The sequence below is a fragment of the Pinus tabuliformis genome, chromosome 8, assembly GCF_031772625.1.
Source record: "Pinus tabuliformis cultivar Carrire ecotype Pingquan chromosome 8, CPIR1, whole genome shotgun sequence".
In the NCBI taxonomy this organism is placed as follows: domain Eukaryota; kingdom Viridiplantae; phylum Streptophyta; class Pinopsida; order Pinales; family Pinaceae; genus Pinus; species Pinus tabuliformis.
The window spans coordinates 1490148792-1490173169 of record NC_142294.1 but is presented as its reverse complement, the minus strand read 5'-3'; positions in this window follow the sequence as shown (position 1 = coordinate 1490173169).

Here is a 24378-nt window from a genome sequence, read left to right as displayed (position 1 = left end):
TGGCACTATCATACTTTTTTTTTAGAAAAACCAACCCAGTGCACTTGTCCAATTCTGTAAGTGTGATGACCCTCACTGGTGTGTATATTCCACCTACGATGATCCTGGAAGTGTAATTTTTTCTGCATTTTCCTTGCCTTGCTTTGAGTTTTGTTTTGTTTGTGGTGACTTCCTGAGTCTCTAGCCTGTTCAAGGTCTTTGGCCATGACCTTATAAAATTAGATTTTGAGTTTGTTAGGGATTTTTTGCCTCATTTTCCCTGCATATCATACCCGTCGCACTTATCCTTCTATGAAAGTGCAACTCATCTCACTTTTCCTTCTATAAAAGTGCAGCTCATCTCACTTTTCCTTCTTGTAAATTGTGATGAAACAATAAACCATCACACTGGTGTCTATAGCTTACTTACAATGATCCCTGGAAAATACAAAAATTAGGGCTTCTCCGTCTTGCTTTGGTATCTATCTTGTTGGTCATCATTTTCTAAGTCTTTGGTTTGTCCAAGGTCTTTATAAAACCATCAACTTGTGTGAAATTAAGTGAGTTTACCTTCTTGATAAGAGTTTTATTCTTTCTTCTTCTTCTTGTCATTTAGGGTTTTTAATCATTTGAATTGTTTATTGATTTGTTAAAAGACTTTCATATTACATTTATGATCTTTTTGAATTCTTTTGATTCAATAATCCTATCATATTTTCTTTTTTTCTTTGTTTTGAAAATTGAAAAGGAAAGAAGAAAAAAATCATTTTCTCATGCATTAGGGCTTTTAATTTCTGAATTGGAATAGAGAATTTGAAGATCTTGATTGGTATTTCTTGTTTTCTGCATCATTGTTTGAAACTCCTTCCCTTCCTTAGTTATATCTTCATTGAATGAGAAGAGTTCATTTTCTCATACTAGTTGCACTTTAGGAGTTCAAATGAATTCATTTAGAGGCTTGAAACTAAAACCTTAATCAGGATCAACATTAAAAAGTATCAATTAACCTAAGGAGCATTTGAAACATTAAAGAAAAATTTAATGGTCTAAGCTAGAAGATGTGTTATGACGTCTATAAACATAGGAGTTGTTGTTACTTGTCAGTGTTATATCTCGAGGATGGTTGGTTTTCCACGTACATTGGAGTATATCGAAATTTTCTTCCACGTACCTTTTGGTATATAGGACGACGCTTCACATACAACAAATATATAGGAACGTCCCCATCATATGATTACAAATTAGACACTACGGATTGCGCTTCCACGTACCTCAGAGTATATTTTGCAAGTATCCACTAGGTTGAAAACCTTCCACAGGTAACTGAGTTGGTTGCCTTGTTAACTGTGATACACCGAACACAACATTAGCGAGAATTCTTGCATGTACTTAACTGTATATTTCAATTCATTATGGCTTGGTAATTCTTATATGCCTAGTTACCCCTCTTTTTCTTTTTTTTCAAAATCGATCAATTAATTCACTTTCTACTCCTTAGTAGACCTTAGGTTGAGTTTTACGGCAACAGTTTCGAAGTATACCAGTCAAGGAAACCCCTTCGATGGGAATCCTGGTCCTTTTCCTCCTTTTTGAAATATTGGTGCACCTTATATGGCTACATTGTCCCTTCCTGAATTTACCATAGTTTTACCAGTATGGTTGTTTTCCACCTCCTTGGTTCTGAATGTCCAAATTACTCTGCAACTAAGTTCTCCACATGAACAACATCAACCTTAATTTGACCCTCTGCTTTCTTCTCCTAATATCTCTTCCTCCCTTTTTTCTTCCTTGTCTGGTGAAATTATTGATAATAGTAATCAGGAATCTAAGAAGAAGAAGAAGAGGATGAAGAAGAAGAAGCCAAATAAACAAGGGGGAAACCAAGTAGCCATTGTTATGAATGCAAATAATGTTGAGAGACCTTCCAACAAGCCCCGTAAGTTAAATTCTCTTGCAAGCTTTATAAGGGTAACCACCTTGCTTTGGCATTCCCAAAGTATTGGAATTGTCGTCCAAAGGCTCACATCAACCCTTGTCATTTGCCTCAGGAGATCATGCTGGTGACAAACCATCAACTAGTGGTAATAAGGTTTTTAGGGAAAAGGAAAAAGTTAAGTTTCCTTGTAGGTTATATAAAGGGAATCATCAAATTCACCTTTTCCATTATATGTATGAAGCATACAAATTGTTGGAAATCCTTACTGATTCTCAACAACAACTTCTAACTGGCTACCAAAATCTTTCCCCCAATCCTCCATTAGTTGATGAAGTGATTGACCCAATTCCATCTCCAGTCAATCCCACTCTCTTTGAGCGTGAATCCCATGAGTCTGTTCCCAACCAACCATTAGTTGAGAAAGTGGTTGACTCGATTCCACCTTCAATTGATTGTACTCTCCCTTTGGAGGGTCAAGTTGTTGATCGCTCTCTCCCATTTGAGACTATAGTAAATACCATTCGGGTTCTTCTCATTTATTTAGATCCCATTGAACAAGGGGACATATCTCTCGTTCTCACATAACCCCCTCCAAGTTATGAGAATTTTGTCTTTGATTGGAATCAATTGACAGAACCCCATCTCTCTTCTTACATGCCTTTCAAAGTCATGAGGGTGCTTATGTTAGTATTCTATCCTCAATTGCTTGGAAAGCTTTGGGTTCCCCTCAACTTGTGTTCATTACCTAGAATCTATTGGCTTTCAATAGAAGAACCAATCAACCTTTAGGTATCCTTCCTCAACTTCCTAGTACCTTGGAAGGAAAAATTGTATGTATTGACATTATCGTAGTCCTAGGCCCCTTGGATTTCAATTAAATCCTTAAGCGAGACTATGTTTATGCTATGAATTTTGTCATGCCCACACTCTTTCAATTAATGTCTTTCCCGCATAATGGAAAAATTGTGACTATTGATCATCTTTCATTCGTTGGTCCTAATTTGACTACTTATAATCCAACTTCCCTAAATGTTTTGAATATGAAAGTGGTATCTCCCCCGCCATATGTTAATTATTTGGCAACCTATCCTATTCCTGTGCCTATTGATGAATTAGAGCTTCTTACTGTTTGCTCAACTTCTTCTAACCTAGATCCCATAGGTGATACAATGAATCATTTCTTGGGGCATTGGAGCCTGATCTTTCCATTAGATCCCTTGATTCCTTCCAGAGCATTGTTCTTCCATCTGATGAAAACCTCTTGGAATCCATGGCCTCTCGGGGGGCATAATCAAGGTAAATAGTTCTAAGCATAGTTCCTTCTTTTTTGTCAAGCTTGTTAAAAAATGAAACGAGGTTCCATGCGCATAGTTAATTTTCTTGTGTCAAGCTCGTTAAAAAATGAAACAAGGTGCTCTGAGCATAGTTCTTTTACTGTGTCAAGCTCGTTAAAAAATGAAATAGGTTACCACAAGCATAGTTTCTTCTATGTTTCAAGCTCGCATAAACATGAAACAACCCTATGAACATAGTTATTTTTTCGTGTCACATTCGTTTCATCCTATCACATGATCCTCTTCCTTCCTTCCAAGTGAACATATCATAGTAACCAACAACCTATAGGTCCATGAGAAGAGTTGGCATATGAAACAAAGTTGGTTGGGGGGGGGGGGGGGGGGGGGGGCGGGCGGTGCATGCCTCTAACATTATGCTGGGGGGAATGTATTTATCTCAAGCATAGTTTTTCTCTGTTTCAAGCTTGTGTAAAAATGAAACCACTTTCAAGCATCGTTTTTTCCTTTGTTTCAAGCTTCTATCAAAATTAAGCCTATACTCATGATTGCCATTTTTATCAGCCCATTTCTACTATATGAGCCTTGGTTTTCTCACTCCATTGTCACCATCTACTTGGTCGATCATTCACTTTCACTTGGTCTTTTACCTCTTCCTGAGGAACCGCTGCGATAAGTGGTCCAATTAGCCTACCTCTTGGCATCTATATGTTTTGAGCAGTTCCATCATGACCATAGCCAATTGCTACCCATTATACCACTCGTTCCTCTAGGAGGACTCCTCTTTAAGCTCTTTTCAGACTCCCAAAATATGAAAATATTGTCGAGCACTTGTCTCTTTCGAGCTTTTTAAAGTAAATGAAAAGATGTTTGCCTAGTATAAGTTTAACCCTTTTCCGGACTGGATGGACTACTTACGAAAAATGAATACTTTAGCCAAACATGGCTAAAAGGTTCTCCTGCATATTGTTTTATGCCTTTTCGGGCCCAAGGGACTAAATTTATGAAAATTAACCTCTTGTAATTTCCTTTTTCGCCTTTTTTTCAAACTCTCGAAACATGAAAAAGGATTCGAGTGATACCTTTGCTAGACTCGTAAAAATATAAATAACGTAGGACTCACGAAACATGACAAGACCAAACCACTCCTTCGCAGGGTTCGTTAAAAATACTCATAAGGATTTATCTAAAGGATGAACTTATAGATCAATCATATGTTATCCTCCTCAATCTTGTAAAAAATGAAGAGGTACTTGTTAGAAATGGTGGGGAAATTGGGGAAATAATACATAAAAACCTATTTATGGCAGTAAGTCACTCTTGAACGTGACACTCTTTCACCTATGTGACTATTTTAGATTAGGGAATTCACTTGCTTCTCTGTTGATCACACATTATTGAAAGCCTTCATAATGGGTCTTTAATTCAATGCTACCAACTCCACATAAGTGTCAACAATATGTTCAAGAGAAATTTCACCCTTGATTGACATTTGCTATAGTACCTTAAGCCTTCTTTCATGTCTGCCACCCTTGAACCAGCTCTGAATCATCACATTTTATCTCAAATCTTGATGCATTTTTCATGTCATTGATGGCAGATACATTAAGGCCCTCCTGTGACAGGTCTCTTCCTATCGACATCAAAACATTATATAGGAATTTGACTTAGAAACTCCCTTTAGTGCCTCGAAACTTGCATACATCAATGGAAAGTCTCCTCGCTTTCAACGTCAAGCTCTCATCATTGGCATTCAACCAGAATATTCTATGGGGTGTTCGACTTCAGCTCATTTATTCACACCTCATAGATTGTGCTTAGTATCTTGAGATCCATTATTATTATCGATGGTTGCGCTCGCATTTGTTAACAACCTTCATCATTGGTCAGTAATCAAATGGTGTCTACCATGTTCGACTCCAGCTCATCTATTCACATGATTATATTTGTACCATCGAGTGACGAGATAGAAGACCTTAGATCTAGTTTCATCCATGCGGGTTGCAATTTCACGATTCATACAAGATCTACAAAATATGATGCTAATGTCATACAAAAAGTCATCCAAACATGGGTCCATTATATATAGCCAATGGACACGACTTTAATTATTATACATGAAAAATGGCTTATATGTTGAGTATGGGTATGCCTAGCTCGGCATTGGTATCATGATGATAATGTATTGTAACAGTCAATTGATGATCTCAACCAGTCTACTCTTGATCTACACTTTTCACATGGTAAAGCACTTCAGTCCTCAACCACAACTTCTGACTTTGTACTTTAGGGGGAAATATATTATAGGTCATTTTGTCGCATCCTAAATAAATGGCCCTGAACTTGGATCTATCATCATCCATTGACACTTTGTAATCATCCCCTACAAATCCAAAGGCATTCCCTTTCCAAAAGTTATAAGAATCATGGATTACAATGGCCAAAACCCTAATTTTGTGGGTCATCACACTTTCCCTTAGGACAAACTACACTGACGCGAGTTGTTCACATAGAGACTACACTAGGTAGTGCAGGTTTCTTTCCCAAAAATTTCGATGCTAGCTAGAAATGAGTAAAAATAAATAAAATTAATTTTGAAGTTTCTCTCTTTAGAAGCTTCAGAAGTGGTTTTAATTATTTGCTATTAGATCATATCTAAAAATCCTAAGATTGAGGTCTTATCTCTTATCTCCCCCATATGTGGATCTAATCCCTAGAATAGTAAATCCAAAACCACCTCATTTGCCTTATAAATTGATTTTCTCCCATAGAGTCTAGGTTAGCTTTTGGAGACTCTGAATTATGCCCTTATGATGCTAATTTGTGTCTACTGGTACATAATCCATCCATTCGCTTGAGATGTGATTGAAGGCTTACTATTGTGGCAAAAGAAGGACAAGATAGCTGGGAGAGGTTCACAAGGCCAAGGCCTACAAGGGTTGTAATCTTTTCCTGCTTTTATTAATATAAAAATGCATTATTTCTCCTATAATTATGTCTTATTTATGCATATGTATAACATGAATCCTTGGCTTCTTGTTTAGAGTTGTTTGTATATGTTATTTATATGTTTTGGTTCTCTTGCTTGTTTTGGATGATTTGCAAGTTCCACTTATAGAAATTGGAGTTGGAGCTGGAGCTAACAAGTCGAGAGAAGGAGGAAGCTTGCATTGGATTCCAAGTAGGTTTTCTTCCCATATTTCAAACATCTCTAAGGAAAGCATTGAAATTTTTTCTTGGTTGTTTCTAGATTAAACCACTAGGTCTAAGGAGATTACTTATGTTCGCAGAAGGAATTTATCCATAAAACAATAACCTTTAATTACTATGTTTACCATATGTTTGTCTAAATGTTTATCATATGTTTAACATGTTTGGGTAAGATATGAGCCCTAGTATAGATTATGCATACTTGTGGTTATCTTAAACTTGATTCTGGAAAGTTCTAGGTAGTTTTGGGCAGTGGCTTGCAGGCTAGCCCTGAAATTCAAGCACAGAATTTGTGTCCATAGGCACAAAACTGAGGATTTTCAGCTATAGTCACATGGAGGATGACTTGTGCATGTGGCTGGAGCCTTCTGACTGCATAGATATCTTGGCATGTGTGCGGTTGGGTTGTAAAATCAGGTAAAAGGAAAGTCCCTTCTCCGGGAAGGATCACCAGTGGGTGTTGTCTAACATCTAGGTGATCAGGTATCCCTAGGAGGTTGCAGTAAAGTATCATGACATTAGGCACCACTTCCATAACTAAAACTTGGTTGTCGGGGCATGCATAGTAACCGTCAGCTCATGTTTACCCTGGAGAGCTTGTAAAAGTGGGTAACTATGGGGTGGGGTGTTACAACAATGTAGGTTTGCGAAGGCATTTATAAGGGCAGCGAGGGTCTACCAAAAACAAAATAACCCAACAACCCAATTCCAAGGCATGAAACTATCATGATGAAGGTTTCCTGTAGCAGCGAGGTCATTTAAGGGAAGGGATGGAATTTTGGCTACGAAATCCCTTAAGATCCTAGTTTGAGGCAAGTTCCCTCTTGGAAGTGATTTTTTGTGGTGAAATGAAGTTATCCAAGGCAAAAAAGCTTCCCTAGAGCCATATATGAGGCGACGAGGGCCCTAGAGGCCATTTTTTATAAGCAAAGTGGTCATATGGAGTTATTATTGTTAGAAAATTATATATTACAGAGCAATGGAACACATAAAATATTGTAGAAATATAAACACGAAAAATGTATAAAACAAGAGAGACACAGATATACGTGGTTCACCCTATTTGGGCTACATCCATGGAGAAACAGCTAGTCCTTCCTCTTATATTATCCAGTAAAATGAAGAGATACAACCTACAACAGATTCATTGTAATTCCCTCTTCACTCTCACATAATCTCCTCTCCCTTTCTCACTCAGAATACACATATACATAGTCGCAATACAATTTCCTCATATATAGTGAGGGGTTGCCTTTTATGGAAAAAAACCCTAAATTAAACATAACTTCTACTGTCATATCATCCGCCTAATGAGCGGCCTAGATTGACCACAAAATTACAATATTTTACAAGGCAATTTTACATATATTTTTAGCTTCGGGGGTGCTTCCCTCGAACCCTCGCCATGGGGGGCTCTAAAAATCACCGTCTCCCCCCCTTTGGCGGCAAAAAAATGGGAACTGGGGTCCAATGCGGCAATACCTCTGAATAAAGAAGATAATCAGGCTCCACACCCAACAATCTCTCACCTGGAGACTGATTATAGAAAGTCCACTACTGCTTCATTTTCTGGATAATGACTCCACTTTGGATCTGGTTATTTCTCATCTTCATCATAATTGAAGGCCAATTGAAACCAAGCAGAATCTTAGTTTCTCCCTGGTTACAACTTCTTTAACATATCTGTAGGATTCTGGCTAGTGTGTATCTTTTCCAGCTTCAACTGTCCATCTTCCAACACTGACCGTATGAAATGGTACTTGAGCTATATATGTTTAGCCTTGGAATGAGATGTTGAGTTCTTTGCAAGATGAATGGCACTCTGGATGTCACTGTATAACCTGCCTAACTCCTTCTTCTTACCCAATTCATCCAAAAACCTTTGTAACCAAATCATTTCTTTACTAGCCTCTGTGGTAGCAACATACTCTCTTCCATCATTAAGAGTGCAATAACACTGCAATTTTGCAACCCAACTGACAGTTGTTCCACCTACAGTAAACACATACCCTGTGGTGCTCCTCCTGTTATCTCTATCACCTGCCATATTTGCATCAACATATCCCTGTAGAGCAATGTTTGAACCACCAAATCATAATGCTTGATATGTGGTACCTCTCAAATACCCGAGAATCCACTTCACTGCCATCCAATATTCTTTTCTTGGATTTTTCATGTACCTACTTACAACTCCCACTGCATGTGCAATATCAAGCCTTGTGCATACCATTGTATACATTAATCTTCTAACTGTTGATGCATATGGAACTTTAGACATATAATCCATCTCTTCTTGAGTCTTGGGACACATCTCCTTACTTAGTTTGAAATGGCTAGCCAAAGGTGTAGTAACTGGTTTTGTGTTCTGCATATTAAATCTTTCCAACACCTTTTGTATGTACTCACTCTAAGACAATGTTAATTTGCGATTTTTCTTGTCTCTAGTTATTCTCATACCAAGGATTTGTTTTGCAGCACCCAAATCCTTCATTGCAAATGAATTTTCCAATTTTCCTTTGAGCACATTTATTTCCTGCATGTTAGACCCTGCAACAAGCATGTCATCTACATACAATAATAATATAATATAGCTTCCATCATTTTTCCTTTTGAGATAATCACAATGATCAGAGTGACATCTATTATAACTTTGTTCAGACATAAACCTCACAAATTTTAGATACCACTGCCTTGGAGCCTGTTTTAAGCCATACAAACTCTTCTTCAACCTGCACACTAGTTTCTCCTTCCCTTTGACCTCATATCCTTGTGGTTGTTGCATATAGATCTCTTCCTCCAAATCCCCATGGAGAAAGGTCGTCTTTACATCTAACTGCTCAAGATGAAAATCTTCTGCTGCTACTAGACTTAAAATAGTTCTGATTGAATTCATTTTAAAAACAAGAGAAAATATCTCATCAAATTCTATACCTTTTTTTTTGTACAAACCCCTTCACCACAAGTCTAGATTTATGCATTTTTCTACCTCCATCTTCTTCCTTCAACCTATAAACCCATTTATTTTGCAATGTTGTTTTACCTGCAGGCAACCTGACTAAGTTCCAAGTCTGGTTATGTACCAAGGAGTCCATCTCTTCTTTCATGGCTAGCTCCCACTTCTTCCTCGTTTCTACTTGCACTGCTTCTTCATAACATTTTGGTTCACTAGAATCAGTCAAAAATACATAATATAATGAAGGAGAGTATCGTTCAGGGGGTCTACTTATCCTGGTAGATCTTCTAACACCACTTTTAGGTGTTTGAGGTTCTTGGTTCTGTTGTGGTTGCTGTTGTTGTTCTGGCTGTTGATCATTATGATTTTTAGGCACATTTACTTTTTCTGTGATCTCATCAAGCATTGCGTATTCTCTGTTTTATTTTTCCTGTTTCTTTTGCTGCTTCTGATCCTTATACAAAACCTTTTCATTGAATATGACATCTTTTCTCCTAATTATTTTGTGATTTTCATAATCATATAAGCGATAACCAAAATCATTAACACCATATCCATAAAGGTACATTTCTTTGATTTTGGCTCAAGCTTTGTTCTACTTTCTTTATTAATGTGGACAAAGGCTTCACAACCAAAAGTCTTTAAAAATGAGTAGTTTACCATTTTGCTTGTCCATGCCTCCTCTGGAATACCTCCATCCAAGGAACTTGAAGGCCCTCTGTTTATTACATAAACAACAGTATCTACAACATCTACCCGAAATTGTAAAGGCAATCCTGAATGCAATCTCATGCACCTTGCACGCTCCATGATTGTCTTATTCATCCTTTCTGACACACCATTTTCTTGTGGTGTTCATGGAACTGTCTTCTCTCTACGAATTCCATTCTCTAAACAGTACTTATCAAACTCTTTGCTGCAATATTCACCTCCATTGTTTGATCTGAGACACTTCAATCTTTTTCTTGTTTCATTCTCAACCAAAGCTTTCCATTTCTTGAAAGTATCAAATACATCATATTTATTTCGAATACAATAAATCCAGGTTTTTCTAGTTGCATCATCAATAAAAGTAACATAATATCGAAAGCCACCAAGAGATGATACCTGAGCAAATCCCCATGCATATGTATGCACAAGCTCTAAATTTTCGCTCTTCTTTTCTTTCCCAACTCTGAGGAATCTAACTCTCTCTTTTTTTACAGAAACACAATTCTCACAGAATTCCAAATCAACATGCTTCAAACCTAGCAACAAATTTCTTGAGTGAAGAATCTTCATCCCCTTCACACTCATGTCCCCAAGCCTATGATGCCACAATGTTGTATCTGCTCCTGTAGAGGTTAAAGCATTAACATAATTAGAAATAACATTGCATAAATACAATGTACCAACCTTTTCTCCTTTTTCTATTACCAGGGCTCCTTTAGTGACCTTCCAAGTTTTATCTGTAAAAGTAGTTACACAACCTTCACCTCCCAACTGCCCTGTTGAAATTAGAATTTTCTTCAGATCTGGAACATGCCTTACCTCATTCAATAACCATTGGTTTCCATTCTACTATTTTATGAAAACTTTACCCATTCCAATGATTTTACTGGGTTTATCATCACCCAAATGAACCTGTCGAAAATCTCCTTGAACATAATAATGAAAATGTTTCCTATCAGGTGTGGCATGGAATGAGGCCCATGAATCTACCACCCAGGAATCAATAATATTTCTAAAGAAAGAATCAAAGCATCTTGTAACACATCACCTGTCACATTCGCTTTATGATTGTTTTCTTGTTGCGCATCTCCTTCTTTTCCCTTCCAAGACTTACAGTCTTTCTTCAGGTATCCTTTCTTCTCACATTTCTAGCACACTATCCCTGGTTTCAACTTGGATCTGCCTTTCCTTGACTTACTGCGAAATCCTGGGCTCTTTCCTCTTTCCATTTTTCTTCCCCTAGTCTCTGCAGTCAAAGCATTACCTGATGTCTCACCAAAGCTTTTCCATCGCATTTCCTCACTAAGAATTGCACCAACAACATCATCAAACTTTAAAGTACTAGATCTAGAGACAAAGTTACTAATGGCCATAACTAAGCCATTCCAACTTTCTGGCAATGAGAATAGAAATAACAGATCCCTAACTTCATCATCAAAAGTTACCCCTACAAAACTTAACTGACTAGTGACCGTATTATATTCACTTAAATGATCAACAACAGATCCACCTTCTGACATCTTCATATTAAATAAACACTTCGTAAGAAATACCTTATTTGAGGCTGATTTTTTTTCATATAATTTGGCCAATGTTGACATTAAACCCTCTGTTGTCGTTTCCTTTGAAATATTAAAGGCTACTAATGCTGCTAGGCACAACCATATTCTTCCAAGTGCCTTTCTGTCAAGAATATCTCATTAGGTGTCTGTCATACTCGTCGGGTTCTTTGTCTTTCCACTCAATGGTAGGTACAGATCTTTTTGATATAGATAATATTCCATCTTCATCTTCCAGAACTAGTAGTTTTGGCGTTAAATTTTTCGACCCTAAACCTACCATCTTCCGATATTTCTCCCACTAGAACCAGGAACCCTTCTCTCCTATGAGTTTATCATCCAAATAGACCTTCGGCTCTGATACCAGTTGTTAGAAAATTATATATTACAGAGCAATGGAACACATAAAATATTGCAGAAATATAAACACAGAAAATGCATAAAACAACAGAGACACAGATATACATGGTTCACCCAATTTGGGCTACGTCCACGGAGAAACAGCCAGTCCTTCCTTCTATATTATCCAACAAAATGAAGAGATACAACCTACAACAGATCCGTTGTAATTCCCTCTTCACTATCACACAACCTCCTCTCCCTTTCTTGCTCAGAATACACATATACATTGTTGCAATACAATTCCATCATATATAGTGAGGGGTTACCTTCTAGGGCAAAAAAACCTAAATTAAACATAACTTCTACTATCAGATCATCTGTCTAATGAATGGCCCAGATTGACTATGAAATTACAATATTTTACAAGGTAATTTTACATCTATTTTTAGCTTTGGGGACGCTGCCCCCAAACCCCCGCCGGGGGGGGGCTCTAAAAATCGTCTTGGCCCCCCGTAGCAGTGAACAAAAGGGCGGCGTTGCCACACCATTACAAACTAGGGTCCAATGTGGCGATACCTCTGAATAAAGAGGATAATCAGGCTCCACACCCAACAATTATGGGAGTGAGGAACTCATGTTGTTATTACAGACCTTATAGGAGGACTATTTAGGGTAGTGACTCATCTCTAAGGCCATGATTGGGTGAAGTTTGTGGCAACAAAGTGAAGTTGGGGTTGGAAAGGAATTTTGAGCAAGCAACACCCATTCTAGGACAACAATAAGGCTCGTTAGGGATATTTGATGACAAAAGGGTAGAAAGGCAATGAAGTTTTGGAGGCAAAGTGTGTAGTGATAGGAAGAACTTATGAGTTGGTTAGTTATGTTGCTGACAGGGTAATTAGTGTTGTTACTGTTACTAAATTATTGAGTGTTATACAAGTGACTCTGATGGTGTAACAACTCTAGAAGTGAATATGTGGAAGTTGTAATTTCATGTGTATTCTTTGTATTATTGAAAATCACCACTTGTTTACAATGTTGTGTTTTCAATGTCATCTCTGTTGAATTGAAAAATGATACTGTGATACTAGAGCAAAATTTGTCATATGTTCTTAAACCCTAAGGGTAAATTCTCCTAAGTATTATTACAATTTAAAAGCTTGAGGAAATCCATTATGGAATGCAAGAGTACCATCTTAGATTCATCTTAACTCTGAATACTAACTAAAAACCAACCTAGGTCCATCTTAAATCCAAATCTCAACACTTGCTAGATTTGGATTTAAGATGGACCTAGGTTGGTTTTTAGTTAGTAAATTGCAAGGACAAAAATTTTCTAGACACATGAATATAAAGTAGCAATTTAATTTGGGGATTAAGCCATGGCCAATTGATAAAGTAATTGTTCTTTCATGGGAGAGTTGCTGTGTTCAAGTATCTCTCACCATGGTAGGTATTTGTAGTGCATTAATGCAACATAGAATTTCCACAAACCTGTAATAGCCCTAGGTTAAAAATTCATCTAATAAAGGTAATAAAGGAAAAAATAAGACCAAGGTCATGGGACACATATTCCAAGTTGAATGTTGGGAAAAACATAGTGATGGGTATCACTAGTGCTTAATAAATGGCTATGAAAATTAGCAAAGGCATTGGCAAAGGAAAAGAAGCATTAATTGGCATTTTATTTATGAAAATAATGGAAAATAGGAGAAAAGGAAGGCGAAAGGTCACAGAATTGCATGTGAGGAGAATTAACGAAAAAATAAAAGAAAATGAACAAAATAGAGACCTTAATAATAAAAAGGCTTATGAGGATTAGTTCACAACTTTTTTGATAGTTTTAGCTTGGAGCTCTCTTCTATTCTCTCTCCCACATACTCTTGCACACTTAGAGTTTTATTGGAGCATGTTGGAGCACTCCAGCATACATTGGATTTGGAGAAAGAAGGCAAGGAAAAATTAGGAAAGTGCAAGGGGATAGTGGCATCAACAGCTACAATGGGATTGCCTTGTAGGCCGCATGTTGCATGTATGATCTCCTTGTTGATTCATGGATGCATGGTATATACATGTCGTTATTTGGTTATGATCTATCATTGTGTTACAGATCCATTTGGGCACATCAAATCCCAACATTCAGATCAGTGTTTTAGGGCTCATCAAACCCTAAATTCAGTTGTTTCATGCCCTAAACAAGTCACCCCTTTGAATGCCTCCTTCCCAGAAAGTTTCATGACCTAAGACATCCAGAAATGGTCTCTAAAGGGACTAGCACAGGTAGATACACTGCCAGGGTGCTCTACAGAGCAGGTAGATACACTGTCAGGGTGCTCTGCAGAGCACCTAAGCCCTCTTTAGGCTGCGCTGGGCGAATTTGAGCGAAATTCAATTGGGGTTTGGGGAATATTCTTATCTCTTGGAGTCATCTAGAAGCTTCCCTCAGTTATCTACTCCTATGAGCTCAAAAATGGATGAGGAATGGGTTAAGGTGCATCTTATCCTCTCATCCCTTTCTCCATGGAACTAATTCTAAGTATGGAAGGCCATTCAATATCACCATTAATGACAAAACCTCTTTCATCCTCTTATAAATTGACCACTCATCTAAGTGATCATGGGCTGGCTGGATTATGTTGAATTGTAAGGAGATAATGCTGCTATGAGACTTGACTTTAAAGCAAATGATGTGATGCCACAAGCTTGTATTGCTTTTGATGTGATGTGGATGGGATCCAAGCTGAAGGAATGACCTTGAATCAGACAAGGATGGTTGTAATTCCTTCTTCTATCTAATAAAGTGTTTGAACATTTTTCCATATGATGTGTTCTTTCATAATGCTTATATGTATGAATTGCTTCTGATTCCTTTCATTTATAATCAATGGATCGTATGCTTTGATCGGTTTTCATCTTTTGTTGTGTTTACAGGGTACTTATCAAGCAGATTAAGTATGGGAAGGAACAACGAAATCGATACAAGGGAGACGAGAGGAAAGCGGAACTACAGGTAGACCTTATATCCTCTATTCTTATCTATTGCTTATAGGAAAAGTCTAAAACACTTTAAATTGTTGTTGTAGGCACAACTACTTGTCTAGTGAATTAGTATTTATCTGTAGATGCTAAATTCTCCAAAACAAATTGGCGACTCCATTGGAGAAGAATCCTCTTTCCTACTAGCTTATCCACCTCCTAAGACATCCTTGTAGAATCTATTTGTGTTCATTGATTGTATTTCTGCCATTTTGCATTGAATTTTGGTCAAAAATTGAGGTTAGATGATAGTGGCCTCTCAAAAATCAACGCAAGCTTGGTCAGGGGACAGTGCTTTGCAAAGCACCCTTGAGTGAGAGACAGTGCTCTGCAGCACAGTTAGGCCCTCTTTGACCTGCACTGATCAACCTTAGGTCAAATTCCCACCTTTGGAAAGTGTTTTTGCCAACTTTTCTCTGTTTGTTTGCTTGCTAATTGATCAATGAATGTCATGTCTCAGAGAACAAATTTCTATCTCCTTGTCTAGCCCTACTTTGACTTGATTGATTAATGTTTCTTAAATTTTTTCTTTGTCATTATCAGTCTATAGTCAAAGTTAGAATATAATTGATTAATCTTCATTCGAAAGAAAGTGTCGTAAAGTCTTCTCTTCCTTCGAATTAGAATTGTCGTAAAAGTCTTCATTCTTATGAAAGATTGATTGATTGTATGTGCATATTTCCTTTTGTTCATATTCACATTAAGGAAATCGAAAAGAAAAAATTGCATCGTTCATATTGTAGTTTGTGAATGCTTGAAAGGAATAGCTAGGGAAATTGCATTAGATGTGCTCTTTGCTCTTTGTCAAAGATCTAATTGCTCTATCCCTACTAGCTAAGGTTTTCATTGTTCAATTGAATGGAAAGAATTCTTATCATATTATTTGCATTTTAGGAATTGCAAACATACATCACGTGGTGAACCTTGAAAGGAAAATTCTAAAGAAGATCAACTTAAAATTTATTTGAATTTACCTAATGGAGCATTGTCACCTACCGAGAAACATTTAGAGGTCTAGGCTAGAGACGTGTTCCGGCGTCGTAAAACAAAGCAACTGTCGCTAACTTGTCTACAATACATTCCGAGTGTGATACCTCATTCCACGTACGTGAGTATGTCGCAGCTCGTCCATGTACCTTCGCGTATATAGGGTAGTGTTACAGTACGTAAAGTATATGGGAATGCTCTCACTATGTGGTTTTGCATTAGACAACTCTTATACAGACTCGGCCTCCACGTACCTTCGGGTATATATGGGAGGACAACTCTAGGTTGCTATCCATCCTTAAGTAACCGATTTGGCCACCTTTTAAACTATGATACACCGAACACGTTTGGGGAGATTGTTTGCCCATACTTCTTGGTTCGCCAGGAGGTATTTTGCAGTTCACAGTTGCTTGGTAAACCTTTTGCCTAGATTATCCCTCTTTTGTTTTGTTATGTTACTTTGATTAAAATAAAATTAATTGACCACGGATAACATCCTCCACGCTCACTCCTTAGTTGATCTTAGGTTGAAACATATGGCGACAAATCCGGAGTCCACCGATCAAGGAATTCCTTTTGATGGGAATCCTAGTCCTTTTCCTCCTTTTGGAAATATTGGTGCTCCTTATATGGCTACATTGTCCCTTCCGGGATTTACCATTGGCTTGCCAGTATGGTTGTTTTCAACCTCCTTGGTTCAAAATGTCATGATTTCTCCACAATCGAGTACACCTCCAACTAGACAAAATCAACCTCCAGTTGATCCTAAAGTTGACCCTTTGCCTTCTTCCTCAGTTGTTTCTTCCTCCCCTTCTTCCTCTTCGCCTGGTGAAAGTATTTGTACTAGTAACCAGGTGTCTAAGAAGAAGAAGAAAGGGAAGAAGAAGAAGAAGCAACAAATTCAGCAAAGGGGTAATCAAGCAACCATTACTTTGAATGCAACCTCTGATAAGAAATCGTCCATCAAGCCTCACAAAGTTCGATATCCATGCAAACTTTGTGCGGGAGACCATCTTCTTCGAAATTGTCCTGATATTCCTCGGATCTTAGAAGAATGGTCTTCCCATTCACATCATCCTATGTCATCAACTTCTCGAGATCATGTTGGTGACACACCATCAACTAGTGATAGTAAAGTTCATGGAAAGAAGGGAAAAGTTAAGTTTCCATGTAGGTTATGTGAAGGGAATCATCCCATTCACTTTTTTCCCTATCTGGATGAAGCCAAAAAAGTGTTGGATAATCGTCTTGCATCATTGCAGTGACTTCCATCTGGTTACAGGAAACTCTCCCTAAATCCTTCACTAGTTGATGAATTGACTGACCAAAATCAATTGTCGGTCAAAGCCACTCTCTATGAAAGTGAATCCTATGAGTCTATAACTGACCCAAATCAACAGGTCGAGGAAACAGTTGACCTGATTTCACCTTAGTTAATCGTACCTTTCCCGAAGAGAGTGAATATGATACCACTCTAGTTCTTTTTGTTTCTTCAGATTCTAATGAGCTTGGGGGAAATCCTTTTGTTCCATCAAGACAGGAGGAAAATCCTCCAGTTCTCGTAACTCAAAGGGGTAATTCTCCCGTTTCTACAATACCCCCTCCAAGTAATCTGGTCACTTCCTTTGATTGGAATCGACTGGTAGGATTCCGTCTTCCTTCTTATGTTCCTTTTCAGATCATAGTACAGGTTTCTAATATGATTGTATCTGGCACTATTATAGATGAAGGTGCATCAGTGAGTATTCTTTCCTCAACTGCTTGGCAAGCGCTCAGTTCACCGCCACTTCTGCCTGTTACCCAGAATCTGTTGGCTTTTAACAGAGGAACCAGTCAACCATTAGGGATCCTCCCTTAATTACCTATTACTTTGGGAGGAAAAAACATTTATCTAAATGTGATGGTAGTCCCAGGCCCTTGCCCTTTAGATTACAATTTACTTCTTGGGCGTGACTATGTTTATGACATGGGAGCTATTGTTTCAACACTCTTTCGAGTGATTTGTTTCCTGCATGAAGGCATAATTGTCACCGTTGACCAACTTTCATTTCTCGGTCCAAATATGGCTCCTACTAAACCATCTTCCCTAAATGGTCCTTTTGTACCAACGATTTCATCCCCACCCCGGGTTAATTATGTGGCAACTCGTTCCATACCTACATCAACTTACAATCATTTCAGTGATGTTGTACATCATGTACTGGGGGCTCTGGAACCAGATCTCTCCTTCATGACCTCTTATGAGTTGTGATCCAAGGAATATGAGGATAGCTCCTTGTCTTGTGGCAACCTCGTTAAAAAATGAAACCAAGGAATATCAGGATATTTCTTTTACTGTGTCAACCTCATTAAAAAATGAAACAAAGGGTATGAGGATAGTTCTTTGTCTTGTGTCAACCTCGTTAAAAAATTAAAAAAAGGATATGAGGATAGTTCTTTTACTGTGTCAGCCTCATTAAAAAAAAATGAAATAGCTCCCATAGGGATAGTTCCTGGTCTTGTGTCAACCTTGTTAAAAAATGAAACAAGGAAATTGAGCACAGTTCCTTGTCTTGTGTCAAGCTCATTAAAAAATGAAACAAGGTCTCAAGTTCTAAGTCGAGTCTTCGATTAGATCTCGTAAAATCCCAGTCGAGTCTTTCACTTGATCTCATAAAAGACCCTTCATTCCATCCACCTAATAGCCATAAGTAGTCTACTTAGGTGAATGTAATGAAGCTTGGGGGCATGCACCTAATGGTAAAGTTAAGTTTCCTTGTAGGTTATGTGAAGGGAATCACCCCATTCACCTTTTCCCTATCTGGACGAAGCCAAAAAGGTGTTGGATAACCGTCCTGCTTCACCACAACGACTTCCATCTGGTTACAGAGGACTCTTCCTTTTCATCATGCTGGGGGAATGTAAACCAATCTCAAGCATAGTTCTTTGTTTCAAGCTTGTGTAAAAATGAAACTGAATCCAAGCATAGTTTTTTCATTTCAAGCTTGTGTAAACATGAAACTAAATCCAAGCATAGTTCCCTATGGTTCAAGCTTGTGTAAAAATGAACTCATTTCCATTTTTAACCCTTGTGATTGCCATTTTATCAGTCTCTTTCGTCAGATGAGCCTTCTTTGTTTTCATCCCATCGCCACCATCCCTTTGGCCGATCATACGCTTTCACTTGGTTGTTTTACCCTTTTTGAGGAACAGATGCAATTAGTGGTCTTATTAGCCAGCCTCTTCACATAAATCAACATGTTTTGAGAAGTTCCAACATCACCGAAACCAGTTGCTACCTTAGACACCACTCATTCCTCAAAATGGAGTCCTCTTTAAGCTCTTTTTAGACTCTCTAAATATGAAAAGATTGTCGAGCGCTTGTCCTTTCCAGCTCGTTAACGGATTGGAAATGATATCTCTCTTGTATTATTTTACGCTTTTTCAGACTTGAGAGATTAATTTACGAAAAAGAACTTGTGGAGTTTTCTTTTTGTACCTTTTCAAACTCTCTAAACATGAAAAGGACCGAGTTATCTTTGTCGTTAAACTCGTTAAAAACATCAAATAGTGATAAAACTTGTCCATCTAGACAAGACCAAGTTTCACCTTCGCTAGACTCGTTAAAACATCAAATAGCAATGGATTCGCCCAAAGGGTGAAATTATACAACAAGCATATGTTATCCTCCTCAAGCTTGATAAAAATAAAGAGGTACTGGTCAGCAATGATTAGGGAAAATGGAAAAAGGGGAAAACCACTTTATGGTAGCAGGTCGCTCTTGAACATGACACTTTCACTCCATCACCATGACTATCTGGGTTGGGTTATTAGCTTGATGGTTGTCACACCGTTGGTCTATCATAGCATCCATCGCTTTGTTTTGGGTCAATGCTACCAATTCACTTTAGTGTCATCGACATGTTCAAGAGAAATCATTTAGTCAAAATCCATCTTTTGCAATACCATAAACCTTCATTTTCATGACCACCATTCCTGAACTTTGTGTCGTCAGTCAAATTCCATCTCTAAAATCACTACACTCGTTTCGTGTCGTTGATGTGGGATACATCAAGGCCCTCCTACGACGAGTCGCTTCTTGTCGACATCAACTCATTATCCAAGAAGTTGACTTAGAAACACCCATTTAGTACCTTGAGGCTTGCATGCATCAATGGCAGGTTTCTCGCTTTCAACAATAGGCATACATCAATGGCCTTCAACCAAAAGACTTTGTATGGTGTTCGACATCAAATCATCCATTCACACCATGCAGAATGTACTGCAGTACCTTGAGGATCATTATCATTATCGGTGATTTCTCTCACATCTGTTAACAACTTACATCATCGGCTGGTAATCAGATGGTGTCTTCCCATGTTTGACTTCAGATCACATATTCACATGGTTAGACTCGTACTTGAGTGAACGGTTGAACAAGATTGAAGACCATGGATCTAGTTTCATCCATCCGGGCTACGATATCAGGATTTACATTGATAGTCATTCCAATCATGGGTCTATACCTATAGACGACTGTTTATGTACATGTAATGAAAGTTTATAAGCTGAGCATGGGTATGCCTTCCCTCAGCAATTCATGTAAAATCAAATATCATGATATATGTATTGTAATTGATGCAGGTAACCTTCCACTTCGATACCTTCTCATCACATCGTAAAGCATTTCATTCGATATTGGAATTTTTCCGACTTCATGATTTAGGAGGCAGCTGTTACAGATCCATTTGGGCACATCAAATCCCAACATTCAGATCAATGTTTTAGGGCTCATCAAACCCTAAATTCAGTTGTTTCATGCCCTAAACAAGTCACACCTTTGAATGCCTCCTTCCCAGCAAGTTTCATGACCTAAGACATCCAGAAATGGTCTCTAAAAGGACCAACGCAAGTAGATACACTGCCAGGGTGCTCTACAGAGCAGGTAGATGCATTGTCAGGGTGCTCTGCAGAGCACCTAAGCCCTCTTTGGGCTGTGCTGGGTGAATTTGAGCGAAATTCAATTCAGGTTTGTGGAATATTCTTATCTCTTGGAGTCATCTAGAAGCTTCCCTCAATGATCTGCTCTTATGAGCTTGAAAATGGATGAGGAATGAGTTAAGGTGCATCCTATCCTCTCATCCCTTTCTCCATGGAACTAATTCTAAGTATGGAAGGCCATTCAATGTCACCATTAATGACAAAACCTCCTTCATCCTCCTATAAATTTACCACTCATCTAAGTGATCAGGGGCTGGCTGGATTATGTTGAATTGTAAGGAGATAATGCTGCTATGAGACTTGACTTTGGAGCAAATGATGTGGTGCCACAAGCTTGTCTTCCTTTCTATGTGATGTGGATGGGATCCAAGCTAAAGGAATGACCTTAAATCAGACACAGATGGTTGTAATTCCTTCTTCTATCTAATAAAGTGTTTGAACCTTTTTCCATATGATGTGTTCTTTCATAATGATTATATGTATGAATTGCTTTTGATTCCTTTCATTTATATTCAATGGATAGTATGCTTTGATCGGTTTTTGTCTTCTGTTGTGTTTACAGGGTACTTCTCAAGCGGATTAAGTACGGGAAGGAGCGATGGAATCGATACAAGGGAGACGAGAGGAAAGAGGAAGTATAGGTAGGCCTTCTATCCTCTCTTCTTATATATTGCTTATAGGAAAAGTCTAAAACACTTTAAACTGTTGTTCTAGGCACAACTACTTGTCTAGTGAATTAGTATTTATCCGTAGATGCTAAATTCTCCAAAACACATTGGCATGGAGTTTTTCCTAGATTGATAGTTGTTTTATCCTTTTCTTGCCATTTCCTAGATAGACATGGTGTTGTGGGTTTTTCCATATGCTTGTTTTCCAATTGGTGCTCATAATTCCTTATGGTTGTGGGTTGGAATAAACACTCTAGAGCCCTAGAAAAACTTGTGTTGAGTTATTAGTCTCAGAGCCTAGGTTGGAAAAATGCTCTAGAGCCCTTTGTGGGTTGAGTTAATAGTCTTAGAGTTGGGTTGGACAGAAACTTTGGAACCCTAGAAGGTTGTGGGTTGAGTTACTAGTTCTTAGAGCCCTGAACAGTTGGGTAGAGACTGATCTAGTTGGTGTTGGTGATGTCTGACCATGAGGTGGAATCACTCGATGAGGGTTGAGGTGGTTTGGCCTTTGGAATCCTTGGTTTGTTTTTTCTTAGTTGATTCCATGATATCCCACATTCATGCTCGGAATATGGCGTGGGGCTAATTGGCTGAAAGTGAGATTTGGTTGAGCCCAATCTATGGTCGGGTGGTATGTGGAAGTCCCTAACTTCGTTGGATTTTGCATCTAATAATAAGAGCTCTTTCCTATTGTATTTTATGAGTACTTATAATTGATACTATGTGGCTTTGATGGTTGTTCTATCATGGTTCATATGATGTTCATTTGTGGGTTATATGTTGGTTATATGATGTATATTGTCTATGGATCTTGATATATTTTGATTGGTAAATGAATGGTTAATGAATTCATGAGCTAACAGATGTTATTGCAACTATTCTGAGAGGGCATTAGACCTTCTTGATGATTCTCAGATAAGTATCAGACCCCTATGTTCATATATGAATTCATGACCTGTAGATTACATGTTCTCAATATGTTTGACGAAATTCCAGTCATGTTCTAGGTAGTCTAGGTTAAGTTCTACCTTCAAATTTGTATGTCTAACATTGTTGTCATGTCATTATTGATTCTAAGAAGTTATAGGAAGCTTTGGGCAATGGTCTGGAGGCTGACCTAGAATCTAGGCTCAGATCTCGGGACCGCATGCTCCTAACTGGAAAAATTGGGTTGCAACTACATGGATGTAGGCTTGTGCATGCGGTTGGAGGCTCCCAACCACATGGATGCCTTGTTGTGGGTGCGGTTGAGGGCCCATGGTTGAGAAATAAAGGTCTAGCTCAGGGTTTGGCCACCTGGGCTGGTTGTTCAACCTCTAAGTGACTTGTAGCTCCTGTGGGATGTGTTGAGTTGTTGTAAGTAGTCGACCCTGCTTCCTTAATTGGATCCTAGGAGGTCAGTTCATGTCATAGTATCCCTTCCTCTCATGTTTACCCTGACAGGTCGGTGAAACTGGGTAAATGTGGGAGGGGTAGTTACAGATTGGTATCATAGATCTCAAGTTCAACGCTTGGACTAGATGGCAGAATATGTTTTTTATGTATGTATGTTAATGTCTATGTGATAGTTATGCATGCATTATCATGGTTATGTTTGTCATGCATGAGGTCCTTGTATGCAGTTGGTGTTATCATGCATGATTTCGATATATTAATATGATTACATATATACATGTATTATGATAATCTGGACTAATTTTGTAGATGAGATATCCTCACCTGAACTTCAATGAGGTATGTTAGTTATGTTTTATTTGGTTTATCTTACATGGTATGCTTGCAGGAAGTAGAAGATCAAATATGACAAGAAAAATGGTGGACTATAGTTTGCGTGACTCTCCCTATAGATCATATTAACAACATGGTGATCAATACTCCCTGACATAACAAATACATTAAGAAGTTTGAAAGGATCAAGAATTGTAAGCCAAATAATGACAAGATCATTCAGTCACAGGAAAGACTTGATGGGGCTCAGGAGAAGCAAGCAGAGGTTAATGCAACCAGCCTTCAAAGTATATCCAATTTTCAGAGACAGGGACCACTTAGGATCAATCCTGGACATGAGGAAAGGACCAATGGGGCATATGGTAGTAGGTCTCAATCTAGATACGGGTTTGACAAGGATGATACAGTCACAGATGGTAGGTTCTAGGACACACCTGATAGGAGAGGTAATGATCGAGGGTTCTACTCTGGTTCTGGTTTAGAGAGACAACATCGTCATCACTATCACCATTCATATAGGAGGAGTGAGAAGTAGTACTTTCTAGAGGAGTTCAAGAAAAGAATAGCCTCCTACATTTGATGGAGAAATGAAGAAATCACAGAATGCAGAAGGTTGGTTGCTTGGGATGAATAAGTTTTTCAGATTGCATGATTACTAAGAGAATATGATGGTCAGGATAACCACTTTCAATCTTTAAGGGAAAGAAGACATTTGGTGGGAAGATGTAAAGAATGTCAGAGGCATTCGACAAGAGGAGTTGACTTGGAGCGAGTTCAAGAGACTTTTTAGGAAGAAGTATCTATATAAAAGATACTATGGCGATAGGGAAAATAAATTCTATGAGTTGAAGATGGGATTTATGACCGAGGAGGAGTATACTAGCAGATTCTTGGAGTTGTTGAGATATGTGCCTTATATTAAGGAGGAGAAAGCAAATATTCAAAGATTCATCAGTGGGTTGTTGGTATCATTCAAAGACAGGATTGAGTTTGATGA